Source organism: Accipiter gentilis, chromosome 23, assembly GCF_929443795.1.
Source record: "Accipiter gentilis chromosome 23, bAccGen1.1, whole genome shotgun sequence".
Taxonomy (NCBI): Eukaryota; Metazoa; Chordata; class Aves; order Accipitriformes; family Accipitridae; genus Astur; species Astur gentilis.
Window position 1 is genome coordinate 409,308 of NC_064902.1, and position 23,959 is coordinate 433,266.

The window sequence follows — 23,959 nt, forward strand, 5'->3', positions numbered from 1 at the left end:
CTGGTCAAACAAGCTGCTCTCAAAGTGCTCTCACCAAGAGCAAGGGCTGCCATTCCCCATCCCAGATCTTCCAAAAAATGTATGAAATCCACAGAAATGCAGACAACGGGTTACCTACACCATACGTATACACGTATTTAGCTAGTGGCAGAGATTCGTTCTCTCCACTACCCCTTCCCTCCCTTCGCCTCCCCACACCCTCCTGCACCCCTTGAAGCACATCCACCACCACGTCCAGCTGCAGCGCTGCGAGGAGGAGACCAGCCGCCCACCGGTGCAGAAGGCTCAGGGGAGACTACCTCTGCGTTCTGTGGGTGGGGGGTTATCTTCCTTTTTTTTTTCTGTGGGGAGGATGATATGCCCGTGAGATCCTGCAGGACCGTGTCAAGCATTTGGCAGGAGGATGAGTAAAAGTAGCTTTAGAAAATGCAGCCTCTAATGGAGGTGTCTGCTTGCAGTTTGCCCCATGAGCTGTTTTGGGAAGGACCCATGGATTAACTACCCCTCTTCTTACTTGGCAAAATATGTAAATGTAAGTGTTTTTCAGCTTGTCTTTACTGCTGGACTTTTTTTCTAGTTCCAGGATGATTTCAGAACTTCACAGACGTGAGCACTAACAGTGTGCTGCTGTCTCGCACTATCTGCTATGGCAGTAGAGATTCAAGTTTTTGGAAGAAAATTGTTCATTGATGTGTTTTTGCGAAAGTTTTTATTCCTATTGCTCTTAAAGAGATGATGCATAAAATTAATCATGAAAAATTACTGTAACAGCAGTAAACTAAACTACCTCTTTGTAGTTATTAAAGGGAATGATTGTCAAGGTTTGTATATATATAGACATATGTATAATACATGCATGCATGTGTGTATATATATAAAATTAAGAATTATATGTATAAAAATTTAAAAAGAATTGGCCTGGCTCATGCTCTTCTAAAGATGTTCAGTGTTATGCACCATTCAAAGTACACAACTGTGGTTCCCCTTCTACAAAGGCTATCTTTGTTTTTCCTGTGAAGTCATGATCTATTTAAACCTCTGTGTTTTAATAATTAATTTTGCTGGAAACTGGAGGAAATGAGTCCATGGGCTTTTGTCCTGATAAAAACCAAATTGGAAATTGCAAAGTCAACTGTGAATAAATATGCATTTCATGTTTTACTGTTTCTGCTTTCCAGTTTTGTTCCTCTTTTCTAAATGTTTTGGAAGAAATTATAAAGCTCATATCAGTGACTTCATACAAGTAAGTTCTACTTACTTTCAAAGCATATGCTGACCACGGAAATAAAAGGAGAATGGAAAAAGACACTTCACATCTTTTGTATTTGTTTCTGATAGATTTCATTTAATTGTACTTCCAGGACTAACCATGCTCCCCCCTTTCCCCACTTCTTGCTGGCTCCATTCTTGGTTTTTTCCTGACACTCCCTGACATGGTTCTAGAGTAGAGCGCTCTGGTGACATGCCACCCTAGGCTTGAAGTCTGTCATAAGTGTTTGTTGCTTAAGGTAATTATTAGCACTGCCTGTCAGTTGTTGTTGATGATGACGATAATAACAATAATAACTTATTACTAGTACAACGAAATTTAATACACTTACTGAATATGTGATGTGAAATGGATGTATCAAACATTTCTTATATAAAGACCCGTTCATCTAGTTTTATTGCTGAAAAATTGTTTTCATTTTAGAAGAAAGATTAGCAAACTTAAGTAGCTGAAGTTATTTGGGTATTTAACCTTGTTTTAACACCAGTTACACCCTACAAGTGATTGAAACTTCTCTTTTTCTTTTTCCTGCAGGATCTTAAGGGGAAGTGTCTAAAATAAGTTGCAGAAATGCGTATGATCAGGGCAAAATTTTCTGTCTAGTTTGTTTAAGCCTAAAAAAGTAAAGATGCTGAGTTCTCAGAGGAATGTATTTTGGCAGCAGAGGTGACTGACAGCAAAGCTAGTTCCATTTTCTCAAAATTTATTCGCTTTTCAAAAATTTATCTTGCAACTGAACAGTGATAAAACCCCATTGCTGGCTTAGTGCCACCAAGGAAACTGCAAGTGGATTGGAACAATCATGCTTTAAAGTTGCAATGCCCCTGTAGTAATTGCAGATTCAGGGAGGGGAAAAAAAAGATAAACACTGTTTCATAATTATTTTTTTATTGACATTTTAAACCAGCCTTCGTTTTTACAGTAACGTCTGTAAGCCTTATTAGTGCATATGAGGAATTTTTCTGCTGTTGTATGAGAAGGAAATGCTGGCCATCAGCAGAGATGGGTTTTAAAATGTTGAAAACTTAAGGAGGGCTTTGAAAAGTAATCTTTTAAAAAATCACTTCAGCTTCCTTTTTAGTGACTTGGACTAGGTTAGAATATGTGGAAAACCTGTATGGTTCACAAAAAGCATCCTGAATTGTCTGTCTGCCCACACAGTGAGCTTTACGCAGGAGAAAATTGTAAAAATACATTCCGCAAATCCCTGTATATAACAGATATCTCTATAAATCTCCATTTTCATGAGCTGGTGTACCATTTCAGTTCTAGTTATTTCACTTGGGAAGCTGTAATGTATTCACACAGTAAGCTTGTATAGCTCTTGGACAAATTAATAATTGTGTAAAATTTTTGTTGGTTGTTTAAAAGTTATTACTCCATTCAAAAAAATGGCTCTTTTGCATAGTGTTATCATATGGCTTGAGCGATTATTTGCATCTGCTGGGGTTTTTGGTGATTTTTTGCTGCATGCAACTACTGATACTATTAATACACAGCAGTTCAAGTGTCTGCATCAGATATATAGGTGTAGCAGTTAGGCGAGCTGACTGTTTTCCTTCATTTCATTCGCAGGTGAATGTAGTTGTCAGAGTATTAAATGAAGGGTAAACAAATAACAGGTATCTCCTTGTTCCCTGTCTTGCTGTGTACATGATTTGAAGTGTTAGTTTATCCTTAACGATGGCCTCTTTTTTTTTTTTAATTATATCTCTATTTTCTTCTTCCAGCAAGAGGTTATCAGTAATCTAAAAGCTACCAGCAACCAAGAGATTAATTCTTCATTTCTTTGAGTGTGAACAATTCTAATAAAAAGCTTCAAGAAGATTACAGGAGGATCACATAGTAATACATAGCCATTCACTTGCCATTTTTGTTCTATTTATTCTTTCTCAAGACTAAAGTCTGTTTTTTTCCTTCAGCTTTGCACATCTGATATCTTGCCTTGTTACTAGGAGACGTGGTATGATATGTATGTTACTTTCCTCAAGCACAGTGGTGTTAGCCACTTAATCACAGGAATGCAGGCTGGTAAGGGTCTATTGCTATTTAGCTGTTAGAAAGTCTAAACCAGTAATGCTTTTTTATTTGTTCAGGGAGTCTTTGAAGAAACCTCCTGGCTATGCTTTCCAGACATACTTGGATATGTGTGAGTTTTATATACCTATAAAAACATATATATTCTTTTTGGTAGTCAATATGTGCTACGCCTGCAATTTCTTGGCCTTCTGCTGTGCCTCAGTTGTTACCTTTGTCTCCCCCTGGCAGGCCACCTTTTAAACAAAAGAATAATACATCTGAGCTGCTCCCATGTGAATTCCCCTGGTCTTGCTGAGCTTCCTTGGTAGTCAACAGTGTGGCTTTTTAATCTGGTTTCCTGCGGAAGTGAGGTTTACGCAATGGTGTTGTCTGTCCCTCGCTGCTCTTGAGACTACAGGCTCATTTCAGAGCAGGTTGATAAAAGGGTAAAGAGCTCCAGAATAAATTTTCAATCTTTTTTTCCTTTCAGTTTTTCCAAAATTCATTAGCAAAATAGGTCCCTAGAGAGGAGGAGACGAGTGGGCAAAAGTGAGGTTGGCAGCTGCCAGCTGGGCAATGGGCACGTGGGTTGCTCCAGACTAGGCCCATCCTGCGCTGCGCTGTGCTTGCTGGGGCTGTGAGCGGGGCGCAGTGGAAAGCTGGCATCAGCGTAAGGGAGCATGGCCAGAAACGTGTAAGATTAGGCTAGGTGAGCCGTGCAGAGCTGCTCCTTGGCTTTTGGCTGCAGCTGTAGCTGGGCTACTCTGGTTTCTGGCTGTTGGGATTTTTAAGCATTTTTAGCCCTTCCCCATTGCTTGTTGTAGCAGTTGGTGTTTTATGGTGTTTTGCTGTGTTTGCACTGGCAGATTTAGTTGTGCTTTTCCTCGAGTTTGCATAGGAATTGGGATTTTGCTATGAGTGAAACTTTGCTATTAGTGGTTATAAAGACGTGACGGTGGGGGCAGCTGTAGGAGCACAGGAAAGCATGTTGAATCACGGTCTGTGTAATCTGGGTACCATTTAATCAGCAAAACTTATTTTTAATGTGATGCCATAAAATAAATAAGATTTGCATTTTATTTGTATTAGGCTTTTTGATTTGTGGCCTAGTAAAGAAACGTTGAAATCCTGTTTGGCTGGGGAGGAAAACAGGTAAAAATATGTGGATTAGGCTGTTTGCTCTCTGCTTCACAGGAAGATGGGACTACCTTCTTTCTGGGGTTTCTCCACTCCTGTACCAGCAGTATGTCTTCTACAGATGGTGTATGTATAAATGTAATGCTACTTCATCTTCCTGCTGCAAGATGTTGTTCGGGAAAACATTTGTTTGTACTTTTTTTTTTTTCCTTCTCTCAAAGAAAGGGTGCTCTTGCACAAGCTGCATATTGTCAACTCAAACTGAGGCAGAAATCGCTGCAAGTGAGAGGGGAGTTAGAAAGGGACCCCGTTTAGGATATTGCTGTCACCAGTTCTCCCCTGGCCCCACACGGGTGGGATCTATCAGCCACCTCTTCAGCGGCGCTGGGACCCTGGTGGTGTCTCCTTGTCCCCCACGTGGGAAGCGGGGGGATGAGGAGGGGGCTCCAGGGAGAAGGCAGCTGCTGCTGGGGCTCCGGGAGCAGCTGTGGGAGCAGCCACTGCTGGGGTTTTCTGCAGAGAGACTCTTCAGCTGGACGGGTCTTGCCAGCCCTGTGCCCAGCTGGCTTGTAGCTGTTCTCACAGTGCTTTCACCTCAGCTTGACTCCATGTCTGTCCTTTTGTATGGCCCACAGCTCTGTTCCCTGCTCTCTTCTTGGCTTAACTTTTTAAACAAGCCTGCTGGAAATGATAAGTAAACATGTAGAATCTGGAGTGGATCGCCTTTAGCTGCGCTGCTTGCAAACCCAGAATGGTCTGTTGTGGAACGTGGGCTTCTTGGTGTCCTCTGAGAAGAGAGGAGGTCTGGCTAGTGTGCCAAGGTGGAGCTCTCTATTTAATAACTATTATTAAAAAACCTTTAGCAATTCCTGTGTTCAGAGACAGTGCATGGGGACTTTTTTCACATGCAACATTTAAATTCATTTAAATACATTAGTAGTAGTTAATGGTAAACTGATGACTGTGGAAGTTGCTGTTGCTTTGTGGCAAATACTGGACAGTGAATATTGTGCTTCGGTCAGAAGCATTGCGTTAATGTCACTGTACCTAGCAGCTCTTGAATTGATGCAAACTAAATTTGTATCAAATTTAATCAGTTTGATGAAATTGTACTGATCGTCCTCGGCAGGATTTTGGTGCCAGTCTTCAGCCTACCGTGGTATTTTGGTTGACTTTTAATGGGAAGTCTGACAAGACCCAAGGAGGGGGAGCGCGGTGTTGGCGTGAAGTCAGGGTCTTGCTGGAGGAGCAGCCATGGAGCGGTGTGTCGCAGTGCCCGCCCTGCTTTTGCTGATGGGCTTTTCTCAGTTCTGCAAACAACAGCAAAATCATTGAGGTGATGTGTTTCATACTGTGCATGATAATTGTCCATAAGAGACATGCTACCCTGCATTTTAACGATAAGCTGATGCTCCTTATCAAGCCTTCCTGAAACTAGTCATCCTTGCTACAGCTTCAGCTGTGCAACAGGCTCATCCTTGTCAACCAATTTTTAAATGCAATTGAGCATTAATTCCCATCTGTGCAAATTCCAGTATGTAAATAAAGTTCCAGTTCTCCGGCTCCTCTTTGGAGGGCTCTTACAGCGCACTTGTTTGAAACGGCAGCCCCCCAGTGTCTTGGAGAAGTTTCATGCTTTTCACCTATGTGAAATTTGGTGGAAATGAAAGTAAGTGCAGGCAAAATTAAAGTGGTAGTAGTAAACCCCATTTTCTTCTCCTGGTTTAGAGTCCCGTGCAGCCTGGCTTTAAAGCATCTCCACTGTGTAGCAGCATTACCATCAGCGAAGCCCCCTCCCCTTCCCACATTTATTTCCATGGTAACCTGGGGAGGGCATTCTGCAGCCTCAAAACTACTTTTGCTCTTTCATCATGCAAGCTGGCATTGTCAAGGGCTGAGTGTATTCCTACAGCTTTGAATGAATATAAAAAAAAAAAAAGGCAAAAAAAAAAAAGGCTGAATTTGGATGGGCAGTTGTTATTTGGGAGGCCCTACATCAGGAAAGAACGGGCAACCTTCAAGTGACCTAGTGTCCGTACGTTGCTATAGTAAGGAAAAAACAGTCTTGCTTCATTAATTGATTAACTTGGAGGGTGGGGGTTATCAGACTTATCCTTCTGTGAAGCGAATGTGGCGATTTCCTGAAACAGCTTCGAGGTGGGGGGGACAGGGGCAGATGGCTGGCCAGGCTGTGCTGGCGAGCTGCTGGTAAGCTTGCATGCTGTGATCTGTTGCAAATCTTGCTTTCTCATGGAGTCTTTAATGTCTTTTCAGGTATCGTTTAGAAAATGGTGTCTTAACAGATGCCTGCTTTTTGACTGTATTATGCATTTGCCTTTTATTGGTGTAGAAGTGGGGATCTTTAGCGGCATTTGGCAATGCGTGCTCTGTGTGAGCAATTTAGAAGCTGGTAGTGAAGCGTTTGCTGTGTTTCCGGCCGTAATGAGCTGGATTGATTTTGTGATCTCTACGGTGCATGCTTTCTAACATCCATATTTATGCAGCATTTGCGTGTAGATGTTGAGAGGATTTTATTATATTTGAGCAGGCTAAGGCTATTTGATTGCTATGTGTGATAAGAGTAGCATGTGGAACTGGTAGTACTTGGTAAAAGAAAACCAATTGCTTGCAAACCATGTCTGCAGACGGGGAAGAATGAAATGATGTTGTAAGTAATTATTTTTTAAATATTCTGAAAACAGAAACCTGTCTGATACAAGCATGGTCAGAAACGTTTCAAAGGTATCCTCATCTTGTATGATAAATGAATTGGACAGATTATTTTTAATTTTCTGCTTATGTCTGTTTACATGTTGTCTGAGTACATGAATCACAGTGCAGTAATAGTATTGATTGAAATATTTCAGGGGTGCTGCCTGATCAAAGGATTGGATTGCCATTTGATTGGCTTGTGACAAGCTGGCAGGATTATTTTTTTTCCCTTCCTTGCATTATTTGGTTGGGGAGGGGTAAAAACGTAGCTTGCTTCTAAATGTGTCTGAAGTACATAATGGCTGTGAAGTCACCATGACAACACTGGGACCTGGATCAGATTTTTCCCTCCATCCCTTTTCTGTTTTGTTGTTTTCTAAATATTTGTTATTTATGCATTCTCTGAGACGTTTGAGGGAGTATCTTACAGCTTCTGTTGGTATGGGACTTATAATGATACCCAGCTCTTAAAGTAAATTACGTTTGCATGGTTTTCTTTGATTAAGCACAGGCCGACGTATACAATTTGCTGTACAACTAAGGTGGGATCTAAACAAGGACATGAGCACCTCCACCACGAGATAAGAGTCTACCTTCCCCGCGATTCTGGTGTTGCAGTCCTGAAAACTTCTGCTGAGCTCTTGCATGGTCCCGGGGATTCTTGTATTCTTGTGGCATTGCCTTGTGGGATGTGGAGCCTGGGGACTTCTGCAAGTTATGTATGAGCTAAGGTGTAACAGCATCTTCATTCAGGCATGTCTGGAGTTTGGGGCAAGCTTGGGGACAGCGAGAAAAAAGTCTGATCACGGTCAAGAAACAAGCAGTTCTTCTACCCTTCTTTGCTAAGGGGTGCTGAATGCACCTCCCAGTTAGGAAGACGGTGGAAGTTTTTGCAAGATATGGTGCTAGCCGTTCCTTCCCACTCATTGGGATTTACTAAAAACACACTGCCTGGGGTGGATCAAGATCTGTGTTTAGTTCCCCTCTCAGTCTGAGGCACTCAAATATCACCACTCACAAATTTTTCCAGACTGCCAAGGGTTAGACCATACAGGGTGCTTCAAGCTCTTCTGAAATGCTGACACTGTTTAGAAGGGAATGAAAGACTCACCGGGTTAGAGAGGGTGTGCACGAAAGGCAGTGGCTGCAGCAGAGTGGTTAAGAGGCTTTGTTGGGAAGTGCTGGTGGGAGAGCATCTGGCTTTTGGTCTCCACTGCCACAGCTGCAGGCACATGCATGGAGTTAGGCAGGTGCTTACTTTGTGGTTAGTGTCTCGGGGTGATGCGACTCAGGAATCTTCTAGGTGAGTATTTACTTTGGGGAGTAGACATCTTACCTGGAGATCTATCCCTAGTGCTATCTTCTGCCTCCTCTCCGCAAGGTTTGTAGGATGGTAGGGAAGGTGTTTGTTTCATACTTGTAACAGCAACCTGTGTAATTTATAGTGAACTTAGTGGAATAATGAGTAGTGTTAGATGTTCTGTGGAGGTGACGTTTCAATGTCAGCAGAGGAAGGTAATTACATACTTCTAAGCTATCATCATACTTCTTGACAGAAAAAAACCATTGTAATTTGGGTAAGTGGAAGTAAAAATCATTGCAGTTGTCACTTGTGCCTCTGTAAACCTGGAGGAGAAGTGTAGTATCTGTGACATTTTCTGAGAACATATGGATTTACTTGCCCTTGTGGCAAAGTTGTGAGCATGTTTCAGTATTGAGGCAATTGAAAAGCAACTACAACATGCCAGTGACTTTTGTTTTTGTCTTATTACCCTACATGCTTGACATGAGAAAGTGAAGAACCAGACATTTCCCTCTCCACTCCCATCAACCTGAAGTTTTACTTGCTGCCACATGAATAATATAATGACTTCTTTTTAATTTGGAAAAGTGTTGAGTTCTGTCTAATGCTGGGGCTGAAGTTCCAAGTAATGTTTAACAGGAATTATCCAGAGCTGGGTAGGATTGTGTCCTTTGAAGAACTGCATGTCTACACGACAACAGCTATTTCCCCTTCTCCTTAATGTTACCTGATGTTATCATTTCGAATATAGCAACTGTGCAGAAAATCCAGTCCTTTGGAAATTCATGTCAGATATCTGAGAAAAGATTTCATTTGAGCCAGAGGCTCAAAACAATGAGATAAATCAGTGATGAGCATAACAAGTAAGAGCAAAAGTCTGATGGAGTTAGGTTATACAGATTTTTGTGGTTACATGCCTTGCTTTCAAGATCCTTAAAGTTAGGAAACATACCATAAATGCTAGAGGCAAAAACTTGAGAGTCATGAATTTAGGAGAAGTTAAAAAACCAAAACAAACCTAAACCCACCCCCCATGTGCTGGTTTTCGCTGAGATAGAGTTAATTTTCTTCATAGTAGCTTGTATGGGGCTATGTTTCAGATTTGTGCTGGAAACAGTGTTGATAGTTGAGGGATGTCTTCCTTACTGCTCAGCAGTACTTATACAGAGTCAGGGCCTTTTCTGCTGCTCCCCCCACCCCACCAGTGAGCAGGCTGCGGGGGGCACAAGATGCTGGGAGGGGACACAGCCGGGACAGCTGACGCCAACTGACCCCAGGAATATTCTAGACCATAGGATGTCATGCTCAGCCTATACAGCTGGGGCAAGAAGAAGGAATGGGGGGGACATTTGGAGTGATGGCGTTTGTCTTCCCAAGTCACCATGACACGTGCTGGAGCCCTGCTGTCCTGGAGATGGGTGAACACCCGCCTGCCCATGGGGAGTGGGGAATGAATTCCTGGGTTTGCTTTGCTTGCGTGCACAGCTTTTGCTTTACCTATTAAACTGTCTTTACCTCAGCCCACAAGTTTTTCTCACTTTTACCCTTCTGATTCTCTCCCCCTTCCCACTGTGAGGGAGGTGAGTGAACGGCTGCATGGTGCTTATTTGCTGGCTGGGGTTAAACCACGACACCCCCAGAAAAACCCCAACCACAAACAAGAAAACAAACCCCCACTGACACTCACCTGAAATCAAGACATTTGTATTTATTTTTTTCCTATTAATTTTGTCCATTTCTAAGTGGGGAAAGACTTGGTTTCAGTCCTACAGAATAGGATCATATTCATTTGCAGTATTTTATTAGGAACCACCTGGTTTTGCTCTGTGTCAGAGACTGGCACTAGCTTGCAGTATAATCGTTCTTCTTCATCTTTCCAAGTCCATGGGGAGTATTGGCTTATGGACCGCCATGAAGGTCCACATTCAAGGTCCAAAAGTTCTTTCCAACATATAGGGTCCCTTCCCCAACCCCTCCAAAAAGGTTCATTGTAGTGGTTAAATTAATTGTTAAAATTGAATCCTGTTTTTTACAGAGCTATTATTCTTTGCCTCCCCACAAAAAAAACCCCAGAAGCTTCTGCATTTGCAAGTTCCAATGGGAAACCAAAATTGAGCATTTTCACTTAAGCATGGGTTCAGTTGAAGTTTCATTTCCCCTAAAAATGCACATGTGGCATTAAAAAACCCTTGCCACAAAAATGATAGAGGTCTGGAAAAAACGCTTCACTGAAAAAGCTAAAGGTTTCAACCTCTTTGGTTATCAAAGACAAGCTGGTTTTAACTTGGGTTAAATTTATTGAATGACTGGCCAAAATGCCATGGTCTTAGAAGGTGGGAAGATGAAACTGTGGTTACTTTGCTTGTAAAGGTGACTTTGTTTTTAAGAAGATAGAAAAGTATCAGGTTTTGGATTTGATTCCCAGTGAAACTATTTTGTTGCAGAGCAAGAGGTTTCTATATTTTTTCCATGCCATTAGGCAAAAATAATTGAGACCCACTGCTTCTGCATACTGGCCAGCTGAGTTGCTGTAAACCGTCTCATTCCCAGGGTTCTGCAGAGCACAGGACCTGTCAGGATAGCTGCCCTGTCTCTTGTACCGTGGTAGGAGCCGTCTCAGAGACCAGTTCTGCTTCCTGCTGCCTCTGATCTTGCTGGCTTCCACCCAAAGCACAGCCTGCTTTCACACCACTTCCCCAGGCATGGGATGAGCTGAACCAATTCAGAGTTGGGTCAATTTATTGACCTGACAAAAGCCTTCTAACCAAGAATAATATAGTGTCTGTGGTTGAGGGAGCAGGGCCGGAGGACTCCTTCAGTTGGAGGAGGTTAGGTGTAGTATAAAACTGCACCATTAGTCCCACCATCTGTATCTTGCACCCCTGTTAAGTTCTGTCCTTCAGCACAGGATTTACCATTTCTTTCTGCTATTGAGTGTTTGGTCTGGTTTGCTAAATTGTCCTTTTTGGGAAATGTTGCTGTGAGAAGCAGAATGAATGGCAACGGCCATTAACTTGATACACTAGCATGGAAATAGATATGATGCACAGAGCTGATCCTGTGAGATGTTGAGTTTCCCTTCCAAAGGAGCTGCCCAGTGCTCTTGTCTTCCCTCTGAGCAGTCTGGATGGAGAAATACGAAGGGCTTCAGGACTGGCGCCTTAAAGAGTTAAATGCACAGAAGTACTAATCGGTGAACATTTAGGTCATGGAGGACTGAGACTGGAGAAAGACTGAACATTACTGACAGCTGGTGGGTTTTAAGTTGGTAATAGAGAGACTGGAGAATATCTTCTGTCTAGTATTTTGAGTTTCTAATTGTACTTTCTGTTGCGTTCGTGTTCTTCGTTGCATTTCTGTTGCTTTGCAAGAGGTAAGGTGTGCAATGTGTCTCTAAATGGGCTTTCTAGAACCGTTACTTGTGTCTTTCATCATGTCTTACAGCCCTAGTTGGAGCTGACTTCCTAATAATAGTAGAAGTTTTGAAGATTAAACACGGGTAATTTGTCGTCTTTTCTGAGGCAATGCTTACAAAATTCAGTGTCTTACTGACTTTCTGCAGGGCTCTGACCCATAAACCACTTCTCAACCGTATGGGTAGTCCCAGCTTTGAAAACTGTGGATGAGTGTTTGCACAGTATGTGCTGTAACTGTAGTCCAGTGAGAAGTCCCCCTGAAGTCCATGGGATTGCTCACATGCCTGGCCATGTCCACATTCAGGCTTGAAAAACTTTAATTTAGCATCCTGGGTAAGGTCTGCAAGAGTCAGGTCTGGTCCGCCGTGTCCTCTCCCTGCTCTGGGCCAGACGCACCCTAGAAGCTCGGTCTGACTGTGCTTGCGTGCAGCTGTACCTGTGTGACGCAGTTCTTCTCAGGGGGACTTTCATCCAAGCACAGCTATGCTAATATGGCTGGAAAAGAAAAGAAGGTGGATTAGCACAGGATTTTTAATAGTGTTGTGAGAAGGGCTGGGAGTCAGTGTTTTGGAGAAGAATCCACTGAATGAAGCTTACTGAAAACGCTATGTTAATAGGACTTCTTTTCTGTTATGGTCAGTGTCTGTATTTACATGGGAAAAGGAGAGTGGGAATGAGTAAGGGAACACTGAAACACTTGCTGCTGTGGCAAAAATGTGACCATGTTTGCGAAAGGGTAAGATTCGGGTTTGGAAATAGGTTTATTTCATGCCTTTGGTCATGGTGCTAGAATTTGTAAATTCTCAGTCAGCAGAAATAACTCTCAGTAATTAATATTTTTTTTCTTATCACTGGACTTGGTGTTTCTGGTTAGTTTTTTGTCTGCTTTAGGAGTGGATTATCTGTATTTTGGAATGAATTGGGGTTTTTGCTTGGCATTGCTGAGAATTGCTCAAACTACACTATTATCAACGTTTGTAGGAAATGAAAAGCAACTTTGTTGTAGGTATAAACCTTGAGTAGCCCCCACACCCCTGCACTCATGATATGAAGGTAACTTTAAAATGTCAAGGAAAGACAGGCAAATGTTCCCATTAATATGGTATTTTCTCCTTGTTTTTTTTATTTCCAGGCAAGTGGAACTATATGCTTTTTTCAACTTTAAGATAAAAATAGATAGCATATACTTTGCTGTATGCAATGGAACTGTCATGTTTTCCTACTTTCATAATAATTTTGTTTGGCAATGATTTTTAGCATGGGTAGATCAAGGCAGGGACATTGCTGGTTAGATTAAATGGTAGCATCTTTGCAATTGAGAGAGACAAAATGTTCACAAGATTCAAATGTAGCTGTATCTAGTGCTCTTGAAACAAAGAGATTTGAGAGAGTATCTGTAACCTTGATTTGAAAGATTGTTCTCTCTTTTACATGAAAATAAGTCATTTCTACCATATGCATTTTCTGAGCATCAGTGTCTTGTGCCTGTTCTGAGCAGGGTATTCTGATGGCAACGTTTCATTAACTTTTTCTTATTACTATTTAAAAAAAAGTAGAAATTGAATCTGACAGTCAGGCACCCTGATGTATTCAGCTGACAGCTAAATTACCCAACTGATACATCCTCATTTATTCCTGCACTTGTCCCATGTTGTGTGCCCAAAGTAGAGCAATTTGGGCGAATGTTCGTTTTTATGATGAGGTAAGGTGAGAGAAGACTTAAGAGAATATTTCAAAGGAGGGAAAATCCTGGGTTTTCTTCTTCATCCTTATGTACTTGGAAACTGACTGAAGAGCTCTCTCAAATAGTACATGAATCTGTTTATTAAATTAATGTGAAATGGGTTTATTTCTAATCCACTTAATTAAACCTAGGGGGACATATAAGTCTTTCAGGCTACGCATTTGCTGCCAGTTTGAAGCATGCCCAGAGAGAAGGGATGAACTCTGCGGTCAGGCAGCAATGTGGTACACTGGGTGGTTTGGGTCAGAGTGCTAGCAGGTAAGTGGGGGGGAGAAAGTTGTCTTGACCTTAAAGAAAAAAAATAATTGAAAAAGGTCAGAAGAAAAGCATTGAAGAAAATGAAGCTATGCATACCAGGAACTTTCTATAGACACATTTTCTGCTTAAAACAGTGGTGTCCAACATTGGTTTACCTGTTACTGAATGGGGCAAATAGAGGAAAAACAGTACAACATGCTCATTGACTGCAGCTTCATTTAAAAAAAATTTTTTTTACTACATCATGTTGTCTCCATGGTGCTGCTTGTGGTTTTAAGGAATTATTAAGAATAAGTGATTGAGAACCTACATTTAAAGTTTCCATCCTTGCATAATTTGTATTGTGTTTATGCATCAAAAACCACAGTTCCATGGACAAAAAGATAGTTGTGCTGTCCAAATTAACAGTTGTCCTGCTGAAAGCAATGGCAACTGCCCTCCTACCCCCATTCCCATGATCTATGGCGTGTGCCCGTATGGTGTGTTTGGAGCTCAACTGAGGAAAGCAGAGAAAAGGAAAGTCAGGACCAAGAACACAAGCTTAACATGTTGCAGATTTACCAACATGGTATCAATGGCTTCAGCGGTGAGGCAAAAAGTAGACATTACATCTACTGGTGGGAGAACAATTCCTCTGATGGGTATGGACAGATCCATTGCTACATGTAAAGTAGCTCCCAGTAATACTGTAAATCAGTAATTAGGGGAAAAAATAGGAGTATATTCAATATGTGAAATGCAGTAGATGTGACCATCGGCTCTCTTTAATGTAGAGGAAGTTTGCTATCAACAAAAGGAGTATCTTAGACAGGACCTGCAGTAGTTGAAGTGTTTTTCCACCAGCAGGGCTAGCTAGTAGTTATTACAGGGCTACTGGCTGCAAATTGCATGATTGCATTAGCCCCAAAAGGCTTCTGTGCTGCCAGATCTGCTGAGTTGATGGGTTAAAATTTTGACGAGGGAAGTCAAACCATAGGAAGAATTCAGATTTATCTTTTGGAAAGATGAGTTAGAAATACCTTTGCTGCAGGTTTACTAGTACTAATAATAATAACAATGAGAATTCAACTGATATGAGTGAATGGCCTAATGATAGCTGCCTAAGGATACCAGATTTCATATGGTTTCATTAAGCCCTGGGGGATCCAGCTCCCTTCATAATGAGTTTTCCACGTTACTCAACACAGCTATACATAATGTAGGCAACTGGGTTTTGCAAATCAGTACTGTTGTTTCATGCAATGATAAAATATTGGTTTCTTGTTCCTCCTTCACCGATCATACCACTATTAATACTTTCTTTGGTAGTATAGATTACATTCCTTTCAAGCTTGGTAATTACATCGTCTTCAATGTGCAGCAAAATTTAAGCCATTGTCCACCCGGTGTGGACTGTCTGCTGATGAATAGCTGCATTCTCTGGTACTCAAACTCACTCCAATTCATCTGTGAAGAATTGGATTTTGGATGTTAATTATCCAGACAAATCAGCAATTGGTTTAAAGCATTGTTGAGGACAAAGCGAAGAATAAATAGCTTCTGCAAAATATGGCATTGTGAATGGTACTGATACTATCTGCTATAGTTTGTCTTTCTACCTTTGAAAGCACTGTGCAGAAAGATGAGCTTAGCTTTTTGGGATAATTACCCAGTGAATATGAATACTAGCCTATTTCTTCCTTGATATTAAAAGACAAAAGAAAAATTCATCATGTGCTTCTGTAAAAATAAACAAACAAAACCAAGCTAATTAAAACTTGGCCTGAATCTTGCAGTCCTCAAAAGTGTCACTGATTTCAGTATTTGTGTTCATGGTTTTGTGCTATACAAGGAAATGTTGGCAAGGTGGGAAGTGGGTGCTCAGAACTGTGCTGAAGTAAACTGCATGTTGGAACAAGTTTGGGAGTTGATTGTCAGATTGGGGGGACAGCTGTGTATATATACATATGCACACACAATATTTAAGCTACAGTAACAACAGCAATGAATACAGCACACAGATTTATTCTGACTGTGAGAAAGGACATGAATGCACATATAAAATAGGGTTTTGACCTTATAAATGCCATGTTTTGCTGCTTCATAGCTAATAAATAAAGTCTCACTTGAGACATTTTCTACATCATAAATTCAAAAGTTTGTTCATCTAAGAAATGCATGTTGAACATTTGTGTGACACATGCAAGATCTTTCAACCAATTTTACCATTACCCTTTATTGTTTATTAGCCAAAGATCAGGCCTGAATTACTTAGGAATACCTTTCTTTCAAGCCATCTTGCTGCCCACGTTGTCTTGCTTAATCTGATCTGTTCCCTTATCCAAGTACCTACAAAGTGAAGTGGATTTAGAAATAGTGACGTGTTGATTCTCTTTTGATTGTGGATGAGTGCTGCTTGTGGGAGTTTTATTTTTCCTTAATGAGACTTCCCTCTGTTAAGTTCTTAAAAGAAATTCTCATTTTTATTGAAAAACAGAACATTTGAAAAATCTCCAAGAATTACTTCCACCCCTCCCTCCCAATTTTAACTTCTTAGTCTAGGGAGGAAAGAGGATTAAACGTGGCTTCTGCAGTGCAAGATACAGAATCCTTTTGTGCTGTTAGACCTTAGATCTGTTCTCAGGTAGCCTGAAAATGTTAATTGAATTGAAGTAGTTAAGGGAACAGTACTGGCCTTTGATATGCTCCTATTGAAGTTTGGGGGTTTGGGGTTTTTTTCTGTTCTTTTTCATTTCTCCTCAGTTAAGAAATGTGCTAAATCAAAATAAGAATTTTAACCTTTTAAGTATCCGGGAATGCAACTGTTTGTGATCAAATTATGACAGAATAGTAAGTAGTGACCTATCAGCTCAGATCCTCAGTGGTTAATGTGGGAGCTCTTAGCCTGCCCCAAATTTGAGATAAAATGTGTCAGTTTGAGGTTTCTTGTTCTCTGTGATCACACAGGCGATGAGGGCAGGTCTTCTGAGGAGGCAATAGTTAAGTTACTGCTAAGTGGCAGTAGCTGGGGCTGCCGAGTTAATCTGAGTTATGCTGGTGCTGCGTCCCTCCCGCCTAGAGTCTGCGACGGAGGGGGAAGGCAGACAGTTGTTTTTCTTGGTATTAAATGTTTACAGGCATGTCTTCCCATTGCTTGCCGACTTCTGGAGTGCTTATAGCTGATCCATGTTATGATGCAATGTCGGATGGAATATGGACTTGAACCTAATGAAAATGGAATGAAAAAATTATCTTTACTGCTCAATAGCTGGTACCACACTGGGGTGACTGTCTGCATCTCTGTGAAATGGTGCAAAGTGCCACCCATAGCCAAATTAAAATACTAATTTCTACAGCCATCTTGCAAGGGAAAATAAAGGCCATCAAGGAAGGTTAAATGGGAGCAGAGTATTTCATATTGCTGCTGCTTCTTACCTATTCGTGCCCCTCAGTCACAAGTTGACTTTCCTTCTCCTCAATGTGATAACCTGTTATAAATTGCCATTATTAACTGTTTGACCTCGTGGCTGCCATTGTAGTGTCTGAGTGTTTCCAACGCATCATCTGCTTATTCCAGAGAGTGCCCAACTTTGTGGTCTCTTTCCTTCATCAAACAAGGAAAAATTAGACATGGGGAGGGGGGATTGACCTTCAATTCAAGGTAGAATAAATTTGTAGACCTCTTCACTCCAAATTCTCCCTGCCATTACTCCTGATGACAAGGAGGACCACACAGCTGAGTGCTTTCTCTGTGGATCCCTTCTTCCCTCCCCAGCACAGCCCAAGCTCTTTGTGTTGCACAGTGAGTCAAATACGGTAGGAATGAGTGCCCTGACTGTGTCCTCTCTGCTTGCTGGTGCAAATGTCCTGAAGGGATGGGCTGCAATGTGTACGTAGTGTGTTTGGGCTTGCTCAAAAAGGCTTATGCAAGTTCTGCTCATACAGCTTTGCTCTGTCCTAGCAGATTTTAATTCCCAAGGGCAAGGCTTTCCAGTTTTTTATGTCTGTAAAATGTCATTGAACATCTATATATAGATGTGTGGTATAAATAATAATAGTAATGATGGTCTTGCAATGTGGTATATTTCCCTGGGGAGAGCAGAGACTCCTGCCCCACTGTTCCTCGTCCCTGACGCCCAGATGGTGGTGGCTCTTAATAGACTTGTTTGCATCCTCTTTGAACGCTGAAACTACTTGATTTGGCAGCCTTTGCCACTTCATGTGCAGTCATTATGAATGCTGCAATCTGCCTTTCAGGTGATTTTTTTTGTGTTTAAAAATGATTATTTTTTTTCAAATGCCAAAGCCCAGTAATTTTAATTTAATATTATTGTCTGTATTTCCAACAGATCACTGAGTGGATTGGAATTCTATGCTGTTAAATATAATTACTATTTAAGTTCTGTGTTCAAAGAAACTAATGTATTGTTATGGCTCTAGCTTTTATATTTGTAATTCTGAAAGTATTTTGAAATTAAATATATCTTACTGTGTAGAAGAATGAGGAACCCCAGCATATAATATAGTGTAGAATATGTGATAAATTGAATTTTAGTTGATATGAAAAATTTTATATAGTTTTCATGGCCAGAATGAATTATTTGATTTAACTGTAATCTAACCATTGTAATTCCATTGTCAAATGTGAACTGAAATATTTGGGGAACATCTCTGGTTGGGTCACTTATTTTGAAAACTGCACATACTTTGTGCGTGCTATGCGCTCTGACATTCAAATATTATTTAATGGTTTTAAATGCCATGTACAGAATTCTAAGATTAAAATATGTATAGGGTGTCCACTAATTAAACTTGTCAATGCAAAAAGAACCAATCATTAACACACTTAATGTTTGTTACACTTAAGCCAGTCACGCTTTTCTTTTATAAGATGCATCTATTTGTTTCAGGAAATGGAAGATTAATGTAGTATTCCTCAGCTGTACATCTTGTGCTCTATGCCCTTGTTTTAACATAAACCTGTTGCAAGGCACATTGCCTTTTTGTGCATCTGAGATTCCAAAATTGGCTGCTTTGTGGGGAGGAAGAAGTATCTGTTCAGTCAAGGAATGCTTTTCCTAGATACCTGGTTAGGAAAATAAGGCCGTAGAAGTTGCATTCTCGTATCTAGCCAGGCGGAGAAGGTGCACCACAGTTAGAAAGAAGAAACCCGCTCTGATCTGCAACCAGGAAATCAGAGAGATTAACTAGAATTTTTTCCATTTGTCTTTAGGTTTGTTTTGTCTGCAATCATGCACCTTGGAGTGAACGAAATATAGGATTCTTCCTGATCATTAGGGAAAATGAGCTTTTAAATTAAAAACCACCTCTAAGCAATTATTTTGCTTGACAGTTATGGTCCTTCCTCTGCCACAGTCCATAATATCCAAAATCTGACCAGAGTTTTTTCCATCTTGAGAGCACAGCTTCAGCTAAGGGAACCTGGAGATGAGGGTTGGTCACCCTGAGCTTGTTCGTTTCTGCGGCGTGTCCGCAGGACGGCCAAGGACAGAGGCAGGCGCGCCGAGGAGGGATGGCCAAGCGGCACAGCGTCCCGGTGGCCCTGGCAGAAGGAGGAGCAGTGGGGAGCGCTGGGCTGCGTGTGCTGGCAGTGCCTTGGCTGAACCCCAGAAATCGCCTGCGGCTGCAGTATCCTCTTGGGGTTTTTCCGAAGAGAGCTGTCACTGCCTAACAAGAGAGGTGGCTAATGCACTTTGCATATACTTATGAATACCAGATTTGGATGGAGGGGGTGATGCCTAAGCTCTGAGTATCTCCTAATTAGCCCCAGTTTATTTATGAGCAGGGTAACATGACTTTTAAAGCACCTTCTGAGCGCTGACTTTGTTTGGTATCATGTATTTTTTGGGGGGGAGGGGTGTGTGTGCTGATCGTATGCAAAAGCAGACCTCTCGTGCCACAAGTCAGTGGTGGGTAAGCTACTCTGCATGGCGAGTCAATGTCAGTCACTTGCGAAGTGGAGCAAGGTGGGCTGGAGCAAGCAAAAGGGCATAATCAGACTTTATTGCAATTTGTGTATGCATGTGCTTTGTCTTTTTGTTTGGAAGGGCTTGCAGTGCTTGCTGACACTGAGCAGTGTGCTGTCAAGGAAGCAGAAGAGTGTACTAGGGAATCTGGAGGTGTACTTGATTGATACTTGATTGATGCTAACTCAGGTGCTCTCTTCAGGTGTAAAGGTATCCCTCTAAAAGGTGTCTCATTCTTCTCCTTGTGATGTGACATTTGCAGCAGTTAAGGCTAGCTGAAGCCAATATGCAATAATAGATCTGAAAAAACTCAAACCAAACCAAAAATCATTTCTCCATAACCCATTCTACAAAACTGATGCAATTGTGATGATATAAATTATACTTTCACCGTTGATGATTGTAAGAGCTCAGAATTATTAGTTCATTACAAGAGTCATTCATTATCTGAAATAATCTTGTAATGATCTTTTTTTTTTTTTTTTACTGTTTTTCTTCTACAATGCAAATTCTTTGTATTTTTCTTAATAGCTTCTAAATTTCTGTGGTCACTTTTATTTTTAAAACCCTCCATTATTTCCAGTCGTCCTTTCTCCTTAATAATGCAGCTTTGCCAGCAAACATATAGTGTATGCATTAAGTATTCTCCATCAATAAAAGGACAATATGGAATAATGATGCAGAAATTTTATGAAAAACAGTAATTATTGAAACAGTGACTGCCAAACAGTACATGCTATTTTATGCAATATAATTTTAAACACAAATATTCAGATATGTCCTGTGCAAGTAACATGGTTTATTATTATCCTTATTAGCTATACATTTATATTTGAAAATGCTAGTTGCCAGTTACATTTCATGTAATGATAGACCAAACTCTTTCTTAGTTTATTTCAAGATTGAAAGCTCACACCTAAGCAAGAGAAAACGTATACTATTTTCATATATTGTATTTCATAATATGTATTAATTCAAATACATATTTTGGGTTAATGATCTGATTCTGAAATTGTTACCTGTTTATATTCATCTTGAGCTTCAGATTTCTTCAAAATTTCTTTAAAGTCATTACTGGCAGAGTTGTAATGCAATTTTGAGATGAAGTATGATAGGTTGTTTTTCTTTAGAATGAAGATTTAACAGTCAGTCACAAGGATTTTATTGTTTGTGATTTGTAACTGTTGTCCCAAATAACCACCTAGGTGCTTACAAAATGTCCTTGTTTTCACATCTTGTAGTCACGGATTTGATGAAGGTGCAATTATAGATAACAGGAGAGATTAAATGGTTGCTACAGATACAATAAATTAACTGGAATTTTGTTGGGGAAACTAATAATAGTTCCTTTTACTGCAGCTTTTTTCTGTGGTCTGTGTTACAGGCCTTTGAGCTGGTGTTTCTTTCTTTGGAGCTTGCCAAGCTGAAATAAATATAAAGGATGCTTTATATTATCCTGTGTCCGCTCTGGGATCCAAAATGCTAGAGCTGGTTCAGTAGTTTTCAGTCTCTTCTAATTTATTTATCCGTGCGTTGTTTCTGCAGAACACCTTTAACCTTTCCAGGTTCTTTTTCTTGTTCTCGCTTTAGACCTTAGAGACTGTGGATCACAGAGTGAAGAAGCATTGATCTAGGCTAAGGAGATGTTAGGGCAAGGGAAACGATACTTTGCTCTCGGTTCCTCCGTCTGCAAAGCATAGAATATGCTTGCGTATCCCCTCGGAGTTGGAAGCGTGGAGTTTGACATTGGGAGCACCTGTGGAATAACCTGGCAGGTTTGTATCTGCTGCTTGAGTCCCTGGTGGAAGCAGCGTGCAGAGCCTGAGGCTGCATAGACGGTGGTAAGGATTGTGTTTTCTAGTTAGCTGAGAAACCAGCACAGTGTAGCATGGACCTTTGGTCATCACTGTAGGCTGCCCAGAGGCTCCAAAAAGTGGTATCTGCGCTCTCAGTGCCTGGACCACTCTGAGGCTTCTCCTGCAATGGCTTTGCAGTAGCCACGTGGGATTGCTTTGTTAGAAGTACAGGCATGAGGAAGTGGCATAGAACTAAGGATGCTTTTGCTTTTAGCGTCTCAGTGCTGTACAGGCTTTTAAGGGCTTGTCTGAGCTGCGACTATTGTTGTGGCCCCATGCAGTGCTCGATCTTCCAGTATGCAGCAGAGCGTACCTCAGGGACCTGTCTGCTCCTCTCCAGTTCCTGCCCATGTTCAACCTCAGCAGACAGAATTAAACTGTTTTCTTTTAACTCCTTTCTCAATAAGGTGCTTCTTTATTGAGAAAGAACAATTTACATTGTTCTTTCATTACTTTTGTATCAAATAGGAAAAAAAAAGTTTTCTTTTATCATTACATATGTCATAACGTTCGTTATATATGTGTCCATCCCTGGAGATAGTCAAACAAGATCCTGAGCAACCTGCTCTGCGTGACCTTGCTTTGAGCAGAGGGGTTGGACTGGACAATCACCAGAAGCCCCTTCCACCCTCAAACACTCTGCAGCTTGGTCATTTTCTGCAAAGGCAGTAAACTGCAAGGAGGGAGTTACCAAGCAGCACCAAGAGCTGAAATATGTTCTCCTTTAATGATTATTGTGAACTGCTGGAAATACGCTATTGTGAAATTGTTCTGTATTTTGTAATGTGCAGCTCTGCTACCAAAATAGTGCATCAGTGTAAAAATTACTCATTACACTTTTCAATAATGGAGTTGAATTTTCTTAACTTCTGCAGTATGGAGTGACAGGACATTGGGGTAATACAGAAGCTAGTCCTCTCCTGCAAAGCTCAGTTCCATAGCAAAAAAAATGAGCTTAGTTTTACCTACTTTTATTTAGTACATAAATAGACTTTTAAATGAGCAGAGGCTAATTATTGGTTTATTAAAACTAATAAAACAATTCAAGATTAGGAAAGAATGTCAGTTGTTGGGGATGCTGTTGGAGATGCATGGTATTGTCATAAAATCTTAAGCGAAGGATAATTTTTACTCTCCTTACTGGTTAAATGAGAATTTACTCATTGTAGTATGTGCCATTAAGAAGATTCAGAAGCATGTCAACTGAGCAGTGTGAGAGTCTTGCATGGTGCTTTTGTCATTACCAAACAAATTTAATAAGCTTCTAGTAAAAGGAGGAGTGAAGCACATGAAGCCTTTTTTTCTGACACAGTTTTAAATGAAGGCTGGAATCTTGCTTTTAGGGACTAGCATCTGTCTGTTTCTCACCTTTGTGTAGAATAGTCTTTTAAATCACTGGAAGGTGGGCAATGTAATGCTTTTCCCTCTTTTTTTTTTTTTTCTTCCCCCCCCCCCCGCCACCATATAAACAATTCTGGGAATTGCAGACCTGCCATCTTCCTCTTTGTTCTTGGGAGAAAATCCCCAAGACAGTAAATCACCCAGATGCAGGTAATCTGAAAAAAACAAATTGAAATGGCTTTGCCTGGGATAATTTGTTTGTGTCTAACCGGTATAAAATCTCTTTAGGTTTTTGCAGTAATGGATTGCTCTGGTGTTACAATTCCTGTGTTAAAGCAGTACAGATGTGAAGTCCCAGGAGTGTTATTAGCTTGAAATATGTTCTTTGATTTGCATAATCAGTGTAATTATAAATCAGGACTCTTTCATCATAATGAAAAACCTGTTACCTGTCAAGGGAAAAAAGAAAAAAAAAAAGAAAAAAAAAAAAGAAAAAAGCAAGCTCTGTGCTTATCTAAGAGGAAAGTTTCAGGAATCATGAATAATGGTTCAGCCTGCATCTCTTCATCGGGGGTCCAGCGTGTACATCTTCTCAGAGGAGAGGCCGCGTTGCAGGCATCTGGCATCAGTGAGGGCTCTGAGGTTGTCCAATAGTCAAAATAATAGCTTTAACTTAGGAAATCTGTGGTGCAAATGCATTTATAGTTGCAGCTACGTACTGCACTTCACCCTCAGTGGCCTTGCAGCTGGTATCTGAGGACACCTGTGTATAGGAATCAAAGACGGTTTTGTACAGTGTGTTCCCTTCTGGGGGACCAGGGGTGGTCCCCAGGTAAGCATCCTCATGTTGTGCAAGAAACATCCAGGCTAAATCTGGAGAGCAGAGCTAAACTGAGTTAATAACCAGAAAAAGATGGGATGAGAAGCAAGTTTGGAC

At 40.9% G+C, this 23,959-nt stretch overlaps 1 protein-coding gene across 5 annotated transcripts in view; it reads left to right on the forward strand.

Annotated features, from left to right (window-relative positions):
- The window catches only part of FGD3 (FYVE, RhoGEF and PH domain containing 3), a 114,051-nt gene that overhangs the window by 24,888 nt on the left and 65,204 nt on the right, over positions 1 to 23,959 (forward strand). The window contains exon 1 of one of the 5 annotated variants that reach the window (XM_049826284.1): positions 1,229 to 1,243. The exons of 3 other annotated variants lie outside the window; for them this stretch is intronic. The gene's annotated coding sequence lies outside the window, so the exon portion shown is untranslated. Of the gene's footprint in view, positions 1 to 1,228; positions 1,244 to 6,999; positions 7,095 to 23,959 lie in introns of those variants that run through there. One more of the 5 variants, XM_049826283.1, reaches the window with a different exon arrangement.